Below are 18,043 nucleotides of genomic sequence, written 5' to 3' on the forward strand. Positions count from 1 at the left end.
ATATATATATATATATATGTATTTATTAAATGTAAATTGAGCAAATTGGCTATTTCTGGCAATTTATTTAAGTGTGTATCAAACTGGTAGCCCTTCGCATTAATCAGTACCCAAGAAGTAGCTCTTGGTTTCAAAAAGGTTGGTGACCCCTGCTGTCGAGTAATATGACTCAAATAGAAGTAGAATGGGGTCATCATGATAAATACTTGAGTACAAGTAAGTGAGTGTTCTGTGAACAAACTACTCAAGTATTGAGTAACTTGTCTGTAACTTATGATTTATTTAGTCGCTATTTTGGATTTAGTTCTTGGACTCCAACCGCAGCTGTAACTAATAACTTACTGCAGCATGTTTTTCTCTAGTTTGAAGTGGAATTCTTCCTGGCTGAAATGTGAATAAATTCTACTGACACGCGACATATAAATGTCCGTTTCCCCAGTTTGTAGGTAGACATTCCAAGATTTGTGCTGTCTCGTGCAATGTCATGTCACTTTGAACGGTCAGTACGTTTAATCTGATTTGTCAAATAATTCAGTTTCTTCCATTTTCAAATCGTCATGTGAAATTTGAGTTTCCATTGGGGAGCCCTAATGCCACTGTTGGCCATATGCAGTGTGCCTCTTGTACACTAGGAGGGGCTTGTGGTCACTTTAGATTGTGTAACTATCATCCATCCATCCATTTTCTACTGCTTATTCCCTTTCGGGGTCACAGGGGGCACTGGTACCTATCTCAGCTACAATCGGGCGGAAGGCGGGGTACACCCTGGACAAGTCGCCACCTCATCGCAGGTTGCTTATAATACTTGGTAAATATTCAATATGGCATACAGTATTATTGCCGCTTTTTGGATGGTTGTTTAGTGGGTTTTATGGGCAGAATACATCCATCCATTTTCTACCGCTGATTCCCTTCCGGGGTTGCGGGGGGCGCTGGCGCCTATCTCAGCTACCATCTGCGATGAGGTGGCGACTTGTCCAGGGTGTACCCCGCCTTCCGCCCGATGGTAGCTGGGCAGAATACAGTAAAACAAAAAAAAGTAGTGCTAGTATCCCACAGATATCTTTCTGGTGCTTTTTTACTATTATTTTTTTGGGGGGGGCTTCACAGTGAAGTGAAGTGAATTATATTTATATAGCGCTTTTCTCTAGTGACTCAAAGCGCTTTACATAGTGAAACCCAATATCTAAGTTACATTTAAACCAGTGTGGGTGGCACTGGGAGCAGATGGGTAAAGTGTCCTGCCCAAGGACACGACGGCAGTGACTAGGATGGCGGAAGCGGGAATCGAACCTGCAATCCTCAAGTTGCTGGCACGGCCGCTCTACCAACCGAGCTATGTCGCCCCACAGTGTTAGAGGGGTTAGTTTGTCTGCCTCACAACACGAAGGTCCTGAGTAGTCCTGGGTTCAACCCCGGGCTTGGGATCTTTCTGTATGGAGTTTGCATGTTCTCCCCGTGACTGCGTGGGTTCCCTCCGAGTACTCCCTCTTCCTCCCACCTCCAAAGACATGCACCTGGGGATAGGTTGATTGGCAACACTAAATTGGTCCTAGTGTGTGAATGTGAGTGTGCATGTTGTCTGTCTATCTGTGTTGATGAGGTGGCGACTTGTCCAGGGTGTATGCTGCCTTCCACCCAATTGGTAGCTGAGATAGGCACCAGTGCCCGCCGCGACCCCAAAGGGAATAAGCGGTACACAATGGATGGATGGATGTATTGGCGTCAACATTCTTGCCAAAAGTTTTATCACAAAAACAGCTTCAAATGTGAATGAACCACAACCAGGGTCGTAATTAGAAAAAACTGCTTGTCCAAGAGAAGTTTTAAAAGGCTGAAATCGTGGGTATCCCAGTACAATATAAATAGTAAAAGCTTTCATTGAGGTAACACTATCACATGAATACCCCATCAGACCCACCGTGGGTAGCGCTCCAGACTGTAATTGATAGCTGTGGTCTCACACAAATAATAAATGAACCCATGCATCGCAACGGTAATACGATAGACCTAGTGCTTGTCAGGGGTATCACCGTCTCCAAAGTTACGATACTCCCGTATACTAAAGTATTGTCCGATCATTACCTTATAAAATTCGAGGTTCAGACGCATGTTCGTCAAACTAATAATAATAATAACTGCTATAGCAGCCGCAACATTAATACGGCCACAACGACAACTCTTGCTGACCTACTGCCCTCGGTAATGGCACCATTCCCAAAGTATGTGGGCTCTATTGATAACCTCACTAACAACTTTAACGACACCTTGCGCGAAATCATTGATAACATAGCACCGCTAAAGTTAAAAAAGGCTCCAAAAAAGCGCACCCCGTGGTTTACAGAAGAAACTAGAGCTCAGAAATTATTATGTAGAAAGCTGGAACGCAAATGGCGCACGACTAAACTTGAGGTGCACCATCAAGCATGGAGTGATGGTTTAATAACTTATAAACGCATGCTTACCTTAGCTAAAGCTAAATATTACTCAAATCTCATCCACCGTAATAAAAACGATCCTAAATTTTTGTTTAGTACGGTAGCATTGCTAACCCAACAAGGGACCCCTTCCAGTAGCTCAACCCACTCAGCTGATGACTTTATGCAATTCTTTAGTAAGAAAATTGAAGTCATTAGAAAGGAGATTAAAGACAATGCGTCCCAGCTTCTATTAACACTGACACGATTGTATATACGGCGGATACTGCCCTCCAAAATAGTTTCTCTCGTTTTGAGGAAATAACATTAGAGGAATTGTTACAACGTGTAAATGGAATAAAACAGAGAACATGCTTACTTGACCCTCTTCCTGGGAAACTGATCAAGGAGCTCTTTGTATTATTAGGTCCATCAGTGCTAAATATTATAAACTTATCACTCTCCTCGGGCACTGTTCCCCTAGCATTCAAAAAAGCGGTTATTCATCCTCTTCTTAAAAGACCTAACCTCGATCTTGACCTCATGGTAAACTACCGACTGGTGTCTCACCTTCCCTTTATTTCAAAAATCCTCGAAAAAATTGTTGCGGAGCAGTTAAATGAACACTTAGCGTCTAACAATCTATGTGAAACCTTTCAATCCGGTTTCAGGGCAAATCACTCCACGGAGACAGCCCTCGCAAAAATGACTAATGATCTATTGCTAACGATGGATTCTGATGCGTCATCTATGTTGCTGCTCCTCGATCTTAGCGCTGCTTTCGATACCGTCGATCATAATATTTTATTAGAACGTATCAAAACACGAATTGGTATGTCAGACTTAGCCCTGTCTTGGTTTAACTCTTATCTTACTGATAGGATGCAGTGTGTCTCCCATAACAATGTGACCTCGGACTACGTTAAGGTAACGTGTGGAGTTCCCCAGGGTTCGGTCCTTGGCCCTGCACTCTTCAGCATCTACATGCTGCCGCTAGGTGACATCATACGCAAATACGGTGTTAGCTTTCACTGTTATGCTGATGACACCCAACTCTACATTCCCCTAAAGCTGACCAACACGCCGGATTGTAGTCAGCTGGAGGCGTGTCTTAATGAAATTAAACAATGGATGTCCACTAACTTTTTGCAACTCAACGCCAAAAAAACGGAAATGCTGATTATCGGTCCTGCTAGACACCGAACTCTATTTAATAATACAACTCTAACATTTGACAACCAAACAATTAAACAAGGCGACACGGTAAAGAATCTGGGTATTATCTTCGACCCAACTCTCTCCTTTGAGGCACACATTAAAAGCGTTACTAAAACGGCCTTCTTTCATCTCCGTAATATCGCTAAAATTCGCTCCATTCTGTCCACTAAAGACGCTGAGATCATTATCCATGCGTTTGTTACGTCTTGCCTCGACTACTGTAACGTATTATTTTCGGGTCTCCCCATGTCTAGCATTAAAAGATTACAGTTGGTACAAAATGCGGCTGCTAGACTTTTGACAAGAACAAGAAAGTTTGATCACATTACGCCTGTACTGGCTCACCTGCACTGGCTTCCTGTGCACTTAAGATGTGACTTTAAGGTTTTACTACTTACGTATAAAACACTACACGGTCTAGCTCCATCCTATCTTGCCGATTGTATTGTACCATATGTCCCGGCAAGAAATCTGCGTTCAAAGGACTCCGGCTTGTTAGTGATTCCCAAAGCCCAAAAAAAGTCTGCGGGCTATAGAGCGTTTTCCGTTCGGGCTCCAGTACTCTGGAATGCCCTCCCGGTAACAGTTCGAGATGCCACCTCAGTAGAAGCATTTAAGTCTCACCTTAAAACTCATTTGTATACTGTAGCCTTTAAATAGACTCCCTTTTTAGACCAGTTGATCTGCCGTTTCTTTTCTTTTTCTTCTATGTCCCACTCTCCCTTGTGGAGGGGGTCCGGTCCGATCCGGTGGCCATGTACTGCTTGCCTGTGTATCGGCTGGGGACATCTCTGCGCTGCTGATCCGCCTCCGCTTGGGATGGTTTCCTGCTGGCTCTGCTGTGAACGGGACTCTCGCTGCTGTGTTGGATCCGCTTTGGACTGGACTCTCGCGACTGTGTTGGATCCATTGTGGATTGAACTTTCACAGTATCATGTTAGACCCGCTCGACATCCATTGCTTTCCTCCTCTCTAAGGTTCTCATAGTCATTATTGTCACCGACGTCCCACTGGGTCATTATTGTCACCGATGTCCCACTGGGTGTGAGTTTTCCTTGCCCTTATGTGGGCCTACCAAGGATGTCGTGGTGGTTTGTGCAGCCCTTTGAGACACTACTGATTTAGGGCTATATAAGTAAACATTGATTGATTGATTGACATGTAATATTATTTACTGTAACATCTTTGGCAACCACTTTTGTAACAGTCCACCTTTTTTATTTATATGCTGCAGTTTGGCGAATTGAACAATTTTATAGATCATTAAAACATAAATTAAAAATAAACATACAAAAACTTCGACCTCAACCGGCATTCGAATCCAAGAGTGTCTGCTTCGCAGAGCAAGTACTAGCGACGCCAGCCACGTAGCCACCGGAAGTTCTGAAGGAAAATGTAATTTCATATTCTTAACCAGGGTTCGATCGAACCCTAGGGGTTCGGAGAGTCGGCCTCAGGGGTTCGGCGGATGTCAAGACACACCCGACTCATCGGGTAAATACAAACTTCTTCCAATTGGCGTATTATGGATACCCCCAAACAATGTTCCCTCTAATTTTCTATCTGATTTGCAGGTGTGTAATTTGTTGTGAGTTCATGCACTGTGTTCGTTTTGGTTCTTTGAACAAGGTAATGTTAATGCAAAGTTAATTTTGTGCACCACTAAAAAAACAGATAACTTTGTCTTGAATTTGAAAAAAAATAAATTGTATTTTTCACTAAAGAAAGGTTCGGGGAATGCCCAAATGAAAATGGTGGGGTTCGGTACCTCCAACAAGGTTAAGAACTACTGTTCTAATCAGTAACAGAGCATGACAAGCTACAGTAGGAATTACCATGAATCGAGAGGAGCCAGATGAGGTGGTTCGGGCATCTGGTCAGGATACCACCCGAACGCCTCCCTAGGGAGGTGTTCAGGGCACGTCCAACCGGTAGGAGGTCACGGGGAAGACCCAGGACACGTTGGGAAGACTATGTCTCCCGGCTGGCCTGGGAACGCCTCGGGATCCCCCGGGAAGAGCTAAACGAAGTGGCTGGGGAGAGGGAAGTCTGGGTTTCCCTGCTTAGGCTGTTGCCCCCGCGACCCGACCTCGGATAAGCGGAAGATGATGGATGGATGGATGGATGATTACCGTGGACCCCGACTTAAACAAGTTGAAAAACGTATTTGTGTGTTACCATTTAGTGGTCAATTGTACGGAATATGTACTGAACTGTGCAATTTACTAATAAAAGTCCAAATCAATCATCCATCCATCCATCCGTTTACTACCGCTTGTCCCTTTTTGGGGTAATAGGGTGTCGCTGGAGCCTGAGGAATACTTTTGAGGTCAAATTTTATATAAAACGCCTTGTCATTCAATTTTTCATTCAACATTTTCATGCCCTTCTTCACGCAAAACGTTCCCCTCCCTGCCCACTGATCGCAAAACCAATATTAGTTATGTGAGTACAATTCAATGTTAATGTGATGTTGACAGCGCATTTAGGATTGAATGATATTTAAAGTAAAAGTGGACAAAAACATTAACACGCACAAGTCCTAATACCGGAAATGCAGTATTTGGGGATGGCATGGCGAAGTTGGGAGATTGGCCGTGTCAGCAACTTGAGGGTTCCTTGTTCAATCTCTACCTTCTACCAACCTCGTCTCATGCGTTGTGTTTTTGAGCAAGACACTTCACCCTTGCTCTTGATGGGTTGTGGTTAATACACTCCCATACCATCACAGATGCTGGCTTTTGAACTTTGCGCCTATAACAATCCGAATGGTTATTTTCCTCTTAGTTCGAGAGGATACCACGTCCTCTGTTTCCAAATGTAAGTTGAAATTTGGACTCCTCAGACCACAAAACACCTTTCCACTTTGCATCAGTCCATCTTAGGTGAGCTCGGGCCCAGCCAAGCCGGCGGCGTTTCAGGATATTGTTGATAAATGGGTTTGGCTTTGCATAGTAGAGTTTTAACTTGCACTTACAGATGTAGCGACCAACTGTAGTTACTGACAGTGGTTTTATGAAGTGTTCCTGAGCCCATATGGTGATATCCTTTACACACTGATGTCGGTTTTTGATGCAGTACCTCCTGAGGGATCAAAAGTCCGTAATATCATCGCTTACGTGCAGTGATTTCTCCAGATTCTCTGAACTTTTTGATGATTTTACGGACCGTAGATGGTAAAATCCCTAAATTCTTTGCAATAACTCGTTGAGAAATGTTGTTCTAAAACTGTTCGACAATTTTCTTACAAATTGGTGACCCTCACCCCATCCTTGTTTGTGAATTACTTAGCATTTCATGGAAGCTGCTTTTATACCCAATGATGGCACCCAACTGTTCCCAATTAGCCTGCACACCTGTGGGATGTTCCAAATAAGTGTTTGATGAGCATTCCTCAACTTTATCAGTATTTATTTCCACCTTTCCCAACTTTGTTGTCACGTGTTGCTGGCATCAAATTCTAAAGTTAATGATTATTTGCAAAAAAAAACATGTTTATCAGTTTGAACATCAAATATCTTGTCTTTGTAGCATATTCAACTGAATATGGGTTGAAAATGATTTGCAAATCATTGTATTCCGTTTATATTTACATCTAACACAATTTCCCTACTCATATGGAAACAGGGTTTGTAGATGAAGCACTAAAATAAAGCACATCTCCATAATCAATTACGGGCAAGATAGTAGCTGTCACCAATTTCTTTCTGACTTTAAGAGAGAAGCAGTTTTTATTTCTAAAAAAGAAATCAAGCTTTACCCAAGGAATGAGAGATGTAAGTGAAGTCCTAGCTAGCTAGGCAACATCATTGTCTTAAGTTGATGCTAAGTTAGCTAACGTTCTTCCTTGTATCAAGACAAACATATTCATTTGCTGTACGAGCTGTCGGGGGAATTTCCAATGAACATGAAACATAATGTTGGTTATTGTCTGCTGGTTCTGCATCAATGATGATTTGGAGTAAGCATGTGTGAGTTGAGTGCTTCTCAAATGGTTTATCTTCAGGAAGAAAAACATTTTTCCATATCATAAAGTTGTGAAACAAATTTTTAAATCACTCAAGTTTATTTCACAGAAAAATAGCACAGTAGACTTGTCTTTTTAATCGGTGTGACTTTGACCAAAATAATCTTGTTTTGTCACCAGAAAAATGGCTACAGCTAAAGCATCTGGTTTTGTTTCCAGAAAAAATAGTAACATTTCTGTATTTGTTTTCAGAAAGATGGCTGAAAATATCGGGTTTTGTTGCCCCATATAGATTTTTTAAAAATATATTTCCATGTCTGTCCTGAGTCCTCCTCCAACTTGTTAGTCGGTTTGCCTTTTGCTAAAATACTAACTAATTGTCACTAGAAAAATGGCTAAAAATATCTCGTTTTGTTGCCACAATTTTTTTTTTTTCTCCCTAAAGGTCTTTTTTTTATGCACACATCTGACTGCGACTCACTGAAAATTACACAAAATCCACTTTTATGTCACGACCCAGCAGTTGGGAAGCACTGGTCAACTGTATAACAGTTACTGTAATATTTCCATGTCTGTCCAGAGTGATTGACCACTTTGCAAAAATGAAAACGAGACGTTAGTTTACTTCTCAGAAAATGATTCCCTGAACAGACACACAACAGTTGTTCATTTATTCTACTACTGTGGCTTTATTGTTTTGTGTATATTTTATTTTGTACCATATGTCCCGGCAAGAAATCTGCGTTCAAAAGACTCCGGCTTATTAGTGATTCCTAGAGCCCAAAAAAAGTCTGCGGGCTATAGAGCGTTTTCCGTTCGGGCTCCAGTACTCTGGAATGCCCTCCCGGTAACAGTTTGAGATGCTACCTCAGTAGAAGCATTTAAGTCTCACCTTAAAACTCATCTGTATACTCTAGCCTTTAAATAGACCTCCTTTTTATACCAGTTGATCTGCCGCTTCTTTTCTTTCTCCTATGTCCCCCCCTCCCTTGTGGAGGGTGTCCGGTCCGATGACCATGGATGAAGTACTGGCTGTCCAGAGTCGAGACCCAGGATGGACCGCTCATCGGGACCCAGGATGGACCGCTCGCCTGTACTGGTTGGGGACATCTCTACGCTGCTGATCCGCCTCCGCTTGAGATGGTCTCCTGTGGACGGGACTCTCGCTGCTGTCTTGGATCCGCTTGAACTGAACTCTCGCGGCTGTGTTGGAGCCACTATGGATTGAACTTTCTCAGTATCATGTTAGACCCGCTCGACATCCATTGCTTTCGGTCCCCTAGAGGGGGGGGTTGCCCACATCTGAGGTCCTCTCCAAGGTTTCTCATAGTCAGCATTGTCACTGGCGTCCCACTGGATGTGAATTCTCCCTGCCCACTGGGTGTGAGTTTTCCTTGCCCTTTTGTGGGTTCTTCCGAGGATGTTGTAGTCGTAATGATTTGTGCAGTCCTTTGAGACATTTGTGATTTGGGGCTATATAAATAAACATTGATTGATTGATTGATATATTTTACAGTTTTGTGTATCTGAAATAGGATTAGCCACATTGCCATTAATGCAAATTAAATAATATAAAATAACCCAGAGATGTAGGGGTGCTTTATTTTTTGTTTTACTTTTGTAGATGTTAAATTTGCAGATGATTACTGCAATAAATATTTAAAAAATATTCATTGCTCTTCCTTTTTGCTTTTACCAGTAGCAGTTTAGAAGTCTGGAGTAAAAAAGTGCACAAGTAGGTCAAATGCATTAGTTAATTTCAGGTGGTTAATCAAATATCCATACAACATAATTTGATATGATTTCATAGTTTAAAGCACTATTTATGTATTTTTTATTATAAATAAGTGCTAAAAATGTTTTTGCTTGCGCGCTTTGCACGCTCACATGAATTATTTGTGCCCCAGGTGTGCCCCAGTACAGTATTAGGTCTAGTGACGCCCCTGGTTTGTACATTTAAATGGTACAAAAAGAAAACGAGGACTTTTACAATAGAGTTATCCATTCTTTTTAATATGACTTTACCACTGGTTGACTCTGTAGTCTATACCTGTACAAAAGTCTCTGTAACGCTTGTTTTTTGTGTCATTGGGTTGCTTATTTGTAGATCACTTTTACGACACTGGAGGGGGCATTGAACGCATCATCACATCGGCAAGCCCTGAAAGCTACGGTGAACTTCGTTGACAATTGTTCAAGTGGCAGGGTGCGTCAATACAAAGTGAGTTACTTTTTATATACTTTTAATATCACTTGATATGTGCTTAGAACTGTATTGAAAGTAATGTTGTCCGTTTTAATGTAGTCCAATGGCTGTTTGGCATCAAGTTCACAAGCTAACTGCTATCTTAAAATCGTACCCAGGTTGGGGCCTCTTTGTAGCATTGGACATGTTTGTTAGCCCCAATTCCCAATTTAGAATTATTGTTGTGAGTTCGATTCTGGGCATGTTCTTTTTTCTGTGTGGACTTTGCATGTTCTCCCCGTGACTGCGTGGGTTCCCGCCCGGTACTCTGGCTTCCTCCCACTTCCAAAGACATGCACCTGGGGATAGGTTGATTGGCAACACTAAATTGACCCTAGTGTCTGAATGTGAGTGTGAATGTTGTCTGTCTATCTGTGTTGGCCCTGCGATAGGTGGCGACTTGTCCAGGGTGTACACCGCCTTCTGCCCGTGTGCAGTTGAGATAGGCTACAGCACCCCCCATGACCCTGTAAGGGAGAAGTGGTAGAAAAATGGATGGCAGGATGGATGCTATTTACAAACCCCGTTTCCATATGAGTTGGGAAATTGTGTTAGATGTAAATATAAACGGAATACAATGATTTGCAAATCCTTTTCAACCCATATTCAGTTGAATGCATTACAAAGACAATATATTTGATGTAGGGCTGGGCGATATATCAATATATACGATATATCAATCAATCAATCAATGTTTATTTATATAGCCCCAAATCACAAATGTCTCAAAGGACTGCACAAATCATTACGACTACAACATCCTCGGAAGAACCCACAAAAGGGCAAGGAAAACTCACACCCAGTGGGCAGGGAGAATTCACATCCAGTGGGACGCCAGTGACAATGCTGACTATGAGAAACCTTGGAGAGGACCTCAGATGTGGGCAACCCCCCCCCCCCCCCCTCCCAAACTACATTTCTATCCTTTCCAATACTTTATTTAAAAAAAAAACGCATACTGGCTCCATGTCCTTTCGACTTGCCAAACATAACAATAACAAGGCAAGTGTTTGAAAAATGTTTTTTTTTTTTTTTATATAAAGTGCTCCATTGTCATGCACAATAGCAATAATTTTGCTTAGGGGAATTTCAAACCTGCCTACTACCTATTCCAACCATTCTGCAATGTTGGATGCTGAATGTCTTTCCTCTAGTGGCATGGTCGTAAGGCAGATTGACTTCATGTTCCATTCATCTCCAATGTAGTGGCATTTTTTTCCCCCTTGGCCTAAGTCTGCACCCCCTCTCCAAGGCCCAGGCTAAGACCGATTTTTTTAAATTTCATTTTAATCTTTTATTTCCCCCCCCTTGTTTACCTGTATCTCATCTTTTATTTGGTTACATGTCCCTTGGCAAGTTTCACTGCAATAAGGGGCTTTTGGTAGCCATGCACAAGCTCCTGGAAAGCTTCTGGTTTAATTTTTAACCACTCCTCTTGACAAAATTCAGCAGTTCAGCTAAATGTTTTGGTTTTCTGACATGGACTTGTTTCTTCAGCACTGTCCACACTTTTATGTCAGGACGTTGGGAAGGCCATTCTAAAACCTTAATTCTAGCCTGGTTTAGCCATTCCTTGACCTATTTTGACATGTGTTTTGGGTCATTGTCCTGTTGGAACACTCAGCTGCGCCCAAGACCCAACCTCCAGGTTGATGATTTTAGGTTCTCCTGAAGAATTTGGAGGTAGCAAAACAGGCCCAGAGCATAATACTACCACCACCATGCTTGACAATAGGCTTGGTGTTCCTGGGATTAAGGACCTCACCTTTTCTCCTCCAAACATATTCATGGATGTTTTTTTTGACTAAAAAGTATGTGCTCCAATCACTCTATCACAAAAAAATAAGAATTGTAGAAATGATTGGAAACTCAAGACAGCCATGACATTATGTTCTTTTTAATTGTATGTCAACTTTTGACCACGACTGTACATGTGTATACACAGCTAAGTGATGTATATTTCAACAGCCCTGTAGAAGGATTGGGCCTATATGTCATTGCATTGTGGTCACTTTAGTTTATTTATAATGATTGTATTTGTTTTTTATGGGAAACCACACAAAAACAAACACTTTATGCATGTATTCAATAGACAACTGACACTACAGATCTAGATTTAGACAAACTGTTATTTCTCCTGCACTCACCTGAACGCATAATTGCTGTCCTGACCCGACACCCTGAAGTGATTTCTAACTTATATCAAACCAGTTATAGTCGTCACTACAATACCCAACACATTTGCACCACAGATAGGCACGTAGACTTTCGTATACGTATAAAGATAAGAAAAAATGGTTTAAAATGGATTAAAAAGTGTTGAAAACATAATATTTACCTATTATTAATCATTGTCTTAGTGAAAAACGAGTATTGAATAGAGCAAAATAAATCACAATGCTCACTACCCATGAACCTCAACTCACGTCAGTAAATCATTATAGTATAGATAAGTGGTTCTCAAATGGGGGTACTTGAAGGTATGCCAAGGGGTACGTGATATTTTTAAAAAATATTCTAAAAATAGCAACTATTCAAAAATCCTTTATAGATATATTTATTGAATAATACTTCAATAAAATATGAACGTAATTTCATAAACTGTGAAAAGAAATGCAACAATGCAATATTATGTGTTGACAGCTTTATTTTTTGTGGACATGTTCCATAAATATTGATGTTAAAGATTCATTTTATTGTGAAGAAATGTTTAGAATTAAGTTCATGAATCCAGATGGATCTCTATTACTATCCCCAAAGAGGGCACTTTAAGTTGATTATTACTTCTATGTGTAGAAATCTTTATTCATAATTGAATCCCTTGTTTATTTTTCAACACATTTTAGTTATTTTTATATATTTTTTTCTAAAATAGTTCAAGAGAAGACCACTACAAATGAGCAATAATTTGCACTGTTATACAATTTTATAAATCAGAAACTGATGACATAGTGCTGCATTTTACTTCTCCATCTCTTTTTTTCAACCAAAAATGCTTTGCTCTGATTAGGGGGTACTTGAATTAAAAAAAATGTTCACAGGATCATAGATCATTCAATAGATCATTCAATCAATGTACTGTATGCACATGCAAATATTTCTTTCCATATCTCTTTCAGGTGGATGGAAGATCACTGAGCTCACATAACGCTATCCTCTCATGTAGAGACTGTCGAGAAAACCTAACATAACCTGCATGTTTTTTCCATGCAAACTGTAGTTGTTGTGTTTAAATGTTTGCCCTGCAGATAATTTGAAACCCAAATGTAGCTTTGGCATGGCTAAATTTAATGGGGTGACATTTTGCAAAACCCTGCCACATTCTCCACGCTCACGATCACTACGTACTACTTACACAGCACTGCACGGACATAGTGTTCTGAGAGGAGCTAGGTGCCCTGCCAACTCCTGGGAGAGTGAAGGATTACAGCGATTCTTCCTACAGCAAACACACTATGGACTCGCATATACACCAAGGGGAGGGGGAGACGAACAGGAACACTGGAAAGTTTCACAGCAGAGAGCAAAAATACCAGAAAAAAACGTGAACGAGCTGCTGACCTCAAAATCACAGTTAAAACATGGCGTCCCCATTTGGTAATTATCCTCTTCCAGAGAGATGAGGTCAGGCTGAACATTTAGCTCCAAACAAAGTGGAATGATAATGGCAGTGGTGATGACGGGAGAGAAAGTATGAAAGAGAGAAGAGGGAGAGACTGGGTGAAAATGAGGGGGGAGAATGAGGTAGAGTGAGGTGGACCTCTCCGTTGTGGGGAGTGGGTGAGCTTGGGAATTGCGGGGGACTTGTGGACGTGCTAAGAGGCTAATGCACATGTCAAAATGTTTCAATATCATTTTTGGAGATTAGTTTTAGATGTACTCAGTGCAAAATACCTTAATAAACCTAAGCCACCATATCCCGGAAGATTACTAAACAAACCCAAACCAAACCTTTTACCTAAACCCTAATCTATTAATACCAACCTAGGCCGAAACCCTAAATTAGGGGAAGGGAACCTATGGCTCTAGAGCCAGATGTGGCTCTTTTGATGACTGCATCTGGCTCTCAGATAAATCTTAGCTGACATTGCTTAGCACGATAAGTAATTAATAATTCCGCTGTTAATCACGATGTTAAAAATAACGTTCAAAATATAAAACATTCTCATGCATTTTAATTCATCTATCCGTTTTCTACCCCACCTGTTCAAGAAATAACAATGTTTTTAAAAAGAATTACAGACTTATTATACTGTAAAAATGTTGGTCTTACTTAAAAAATGCATGCATTTAGTTGTATTCAGTGTTAAAAAAATATTATGTGGCTCTCACGGAAAATACATTTTAAAATATTTGGATTTCATGGCTCTCTCAGCCAAAAAGGTTCCCGACCCCTGCCCTAAATCCTCTAACTGTAACCTAACCCTAACTCTTGGCCCGATTACCCTAACCTCCTAACTATATCAAACCCCTAAATTCACACTTATACCCCTATCCCAGCCCTATTACCCAATCTCTTAACTGTAACTCAACCCTAAACCCAAACCTTAGGCCCCTCACCTTCAAACCATAACATAACCCTTAGGCCTAAATGTAATTCATAACCTTAACCAAACAACTCTATCAGAGCCTTAAAAAACAAACCCGCTAACTGTAACCCAACCCTAACCTTTAACCTCCTAGTCATAACTGTAACCCCAACACCAGTCATCTAACTTTAACCTCATAACCTAAACCCAACCCAATATTTACTTCTTAACTCAAACCCTACACTCCGACCTCTAACCCAGGACATCATCATGGCCCCTAACTCCCGAACGCTTACAACCTAACCTAATACTAACCCTTAAACCTAACCCAAACACATTTTACATTATATTACATATACCCTATACCTAACTATCCTAATTGCCCCTGATTAAACCTCAAGCCTAAAGGCCTACTGAAATGACATTTTCTTATTTACGGGGATAGCAGGTCCATTCTATGTGTCATACTTGATCATTTTGCGAAATTGTCATATTTTTGCTGAAAGGATTTAGTAGAGAACATCGACGATAAAGTTCGGAACTTTTGGTCGCTAATAAAAAAGCCTTGCCTGTACCAGAAGTAGTAGACGATGCCCGCGGAACGTCACGGGTTGTGGAGCTCCTCACATCCTCACATTGTTTACAATCATGGCCACCAGCAGCGAGAGCGATTCGGACCGAGAAAGCGACGATTTCCCCATTAATTTGAGCGAGGATGCAAGATTCGTAGATGAGGATAGTGAGCGTGAAGGACTAGGAAAAAAAATGTTGTTAGACACATTTACTAGGATAATTCTGGAAAATCCCTTATCTGCTTATCGTGTTACTAGTGTTTAAGTGAGATTATATAGTCGTACCTGAAAGTCGGAGGGGTGTGGCCACGGGTCTGGTGACCACCAGTGTCTCTGAGGGAAGCCACGTTTCTCGACGAAGCGAGGCGAAGGCAACCGGTCGGGCCGGGCTGAGCTTTTTTTCCCCCCTCCTCCACGGTGGAAGCATACCACATTCGGGGGCGGCCGGTCGGAGGAGGCAAGAGAGTCCGTAGCTAGCTGCCTCTTTGATAGGTGCACGAGGAATGACGCAAGCTCCGCTCATGTCTACGGTAAGAGCCGACTTATTACCACAATTTTCTCACCGAAACCTGCCGGTTGACATGTGGTAGAGAACCAGGTTCGCTTGACCGCTCCATTCCATAGTAAAGCTTCACCTTCGGGAATGTAAACAAGGAAACACCGGCTGTGTTCGTGTTGCTAAAGGCGGCCGCAATACGCCGCTTCCCACCTACATCTTTCTTCTTTGACTTCTCCATTATTAATTGAACAAATTGCAAAAGATTCAGCAACACAGATGTCCAGAATACTGTGTAATTATGCGTTCAAACCAGATGACATATAGCTGGGATCGGGCTGGAACAAAATGTCCGCTACAATCCGTGACGTCACACGCACGCGTCATCATACCGCAACGTTTTCAACAGGATACTTAGCGCGAAATTTAAAATTGCAATTTAGTAAACTAAAAAGGCCGTATTGGCATGTGTTGCAATGTTAATATTTCATCATTGATATATAAACTATCAGACTGCGTGGTCGGTAGTAGTGGGTTTTAGTAGGCCTCTAAATCCTTAACTGTGACCTTAAAGCCCTGATGTAATTCAGTGCTGCCTATGTTTCACCACCAGAGGGCAACATCGCGTAAACAAATTTGAAGCAGAGTGTCTAAACTTCAGACATGCATGTAAGCTTCTTGTGTTTACATGCACAGAACCCATGAGTCCACGCACATCCAAATGAAGTCAGCCTTCACACCTGTCCACAGATGGCAACACATTACTCTTGAGTGCTGAGTAACCACGCACCAGAGGAGTTTAATCTAGTGTGATTAGTGAGAGAAATACGATACAGAGCTCTTGATGTTATCTCTGAGCAGTCTGGTCTTAAAGCTACGAGCTCATCTTTGTTTGGATTGTTGACCACTGCAGTTAGTCTTTGTTGAATCTAGACTGGCATTATGGTCCAGATGGCGGAGCCATTAGGATTTCCGAGTACCATTTACAAACCCCGTTTCCATATAATTTGGGAAATTGTGTTGGATGTAAATATAAACGGAATACAATGATTTGCAAATCATTTTCAACCCATATTCAGTTGAATATGCTACAAAGACAACATATTTGATGTTCAAACTAGTGCTGGGCGATATATCGATACACACGATATATCGCGGGTTTGTCTCTGTGCGATATAGAAAATGACTATATTGTAATATTCGAGTATACGTTCTCGCGCAGTTGCTTTTAGCTGCGGGCATTACATTACAGGCTCTTCTCACTTTGGTGAACATGCCCTTTCCCAATTACTTTGGCACGTGTTGCAGCCATGAAATTTTAAGTTAATTATTATTTGCAAAAAAAAATAAAGTTTATGAGTTTGAACATCAAATATGTTGTCTTTGTAGTGCATTCAATTGAATATGGGTTGAAAAGGATTTGCCAGTCATTGTACTCCGTTTATATTTACATCTAACACAATTTCCCAACTCAAATGGAAAAAGGGTTTGTAAAATAAGCCAAAACAGTCAAGGCAGCTCGCAGAGTGCGATACATTAAAATGCCGCTTTAACTTAGCGAGACGTCTTGTGATATGCAGCATATTATTACAAAGAATCAGTGCTGCAGATTATTGGTGTGTTTTTGTATACTTTGTCTGATTTAATTACAGATTGTTTATTCTAATGAGGCTGTTTGGCTACACTAAATTGGCCCGAGTGTGTGAATGTGAGTGTGAAAGTTTGTGTTGGCTCTGCGATGAGGTGGCGACTTGTCCAGGGTGTACTCCCCCTTCTGCCCGAGTGCAGCTGAGAGAGGCTTCAGACGCCGAGAGGGACAAGCGGTAGAATATGGATGGATGGATTGGTTTATTCTGATGTACAGTATAGTATACATTGAGACACGCAGTCACTACGTTTCCATGCACTAAAACAGTCTGATTTCTCAAATAGTTCTTTTATTTTTTTTGTATTTTCACACCTAAGTGTGAAGTGCAAGGGTCAATGCACTTTCTGTAATGCGACTATTGGTCATTAGTCATTTATCCCCCCCTGTAGGGCTGGGCGATATTGGCTTTTATTAATATTGCGATATTTTTATGCCATATTGCGATATACGATATATAATACGATATTTTGCCTTGGCCTTGAATGAACACTTTATACATATAATCACAGCAGTATGATGATTCTATGTGTCTACATTAAAACCTTCTTCATACTGCATTAATATATGTTCATTTTAAACTTTCATGCAGAGAGGGAAATCACAACTAAGTCAATTGACCAAAACTGTATTTATTAAACACTCTTCATTCTCTCACGGGTGACTTTTTAAATGAAAGAACAAATTAACAGTGTTGCTACCTTTTTGTAGTAAGACTTCTGCTGTGTACTTTGCATTGAGTGATTGATACTTTTATTAGTAGATTGCACAGTACAGTACATATTCCGTACAATTGACCACTAAATGGTAACACCCGAATAAGTTTTTCAACTTGTTTAAGTCGGGTCCACGTTAATCAATTCACAGTACAAATACATAAAATCAGCACAATACAGTCATCACACAGGTTAATCATCATAGTATATACATTGAACAGCATATTGCTGTTGTCTG

The 18,043-nt window shown here is 41.1% G+C and overlaps 1 protein-coding gene across 1 annotated transcript in view; it reads left to right on the forward strand.

Annotated features, from left to right (window-relative positions):
• The first annotated feature begins 9,699 nt into the window (after window positions 1–9,699).
• The window catches only part of stc2a (stanniocalcin 2a), a 168,730-nt gene continuing 160,386 nt past the window's right edge, over window positions 9,700–18,043 (forward strand). The window contains exon 1 of the mRNA XM_061901896.1: window positions 9,700–9,823. The gene's annotated coding sequence lies outside the window, so the exon portion shown is untranslated. The remainder of the gene's footprint in view (window positions 9,824–18,043) is intronic.

The sequence above is a fragment of the Nerophis ophidion genome, linkage group LG05 (assembly GCF_033978795.1).
Source record: "Nerophis ophidion isolate RoL-2023_Sa linkage group LG05, RoL_Noph_v1.0, whole genome shotgun sequence".
Lineage (NCBI taxonomy): Eukaryota > Metazoa > Chordata > Actinopteri > Syngnathiformes > Syngnathidae > Nerophis > Nerophis ophidion.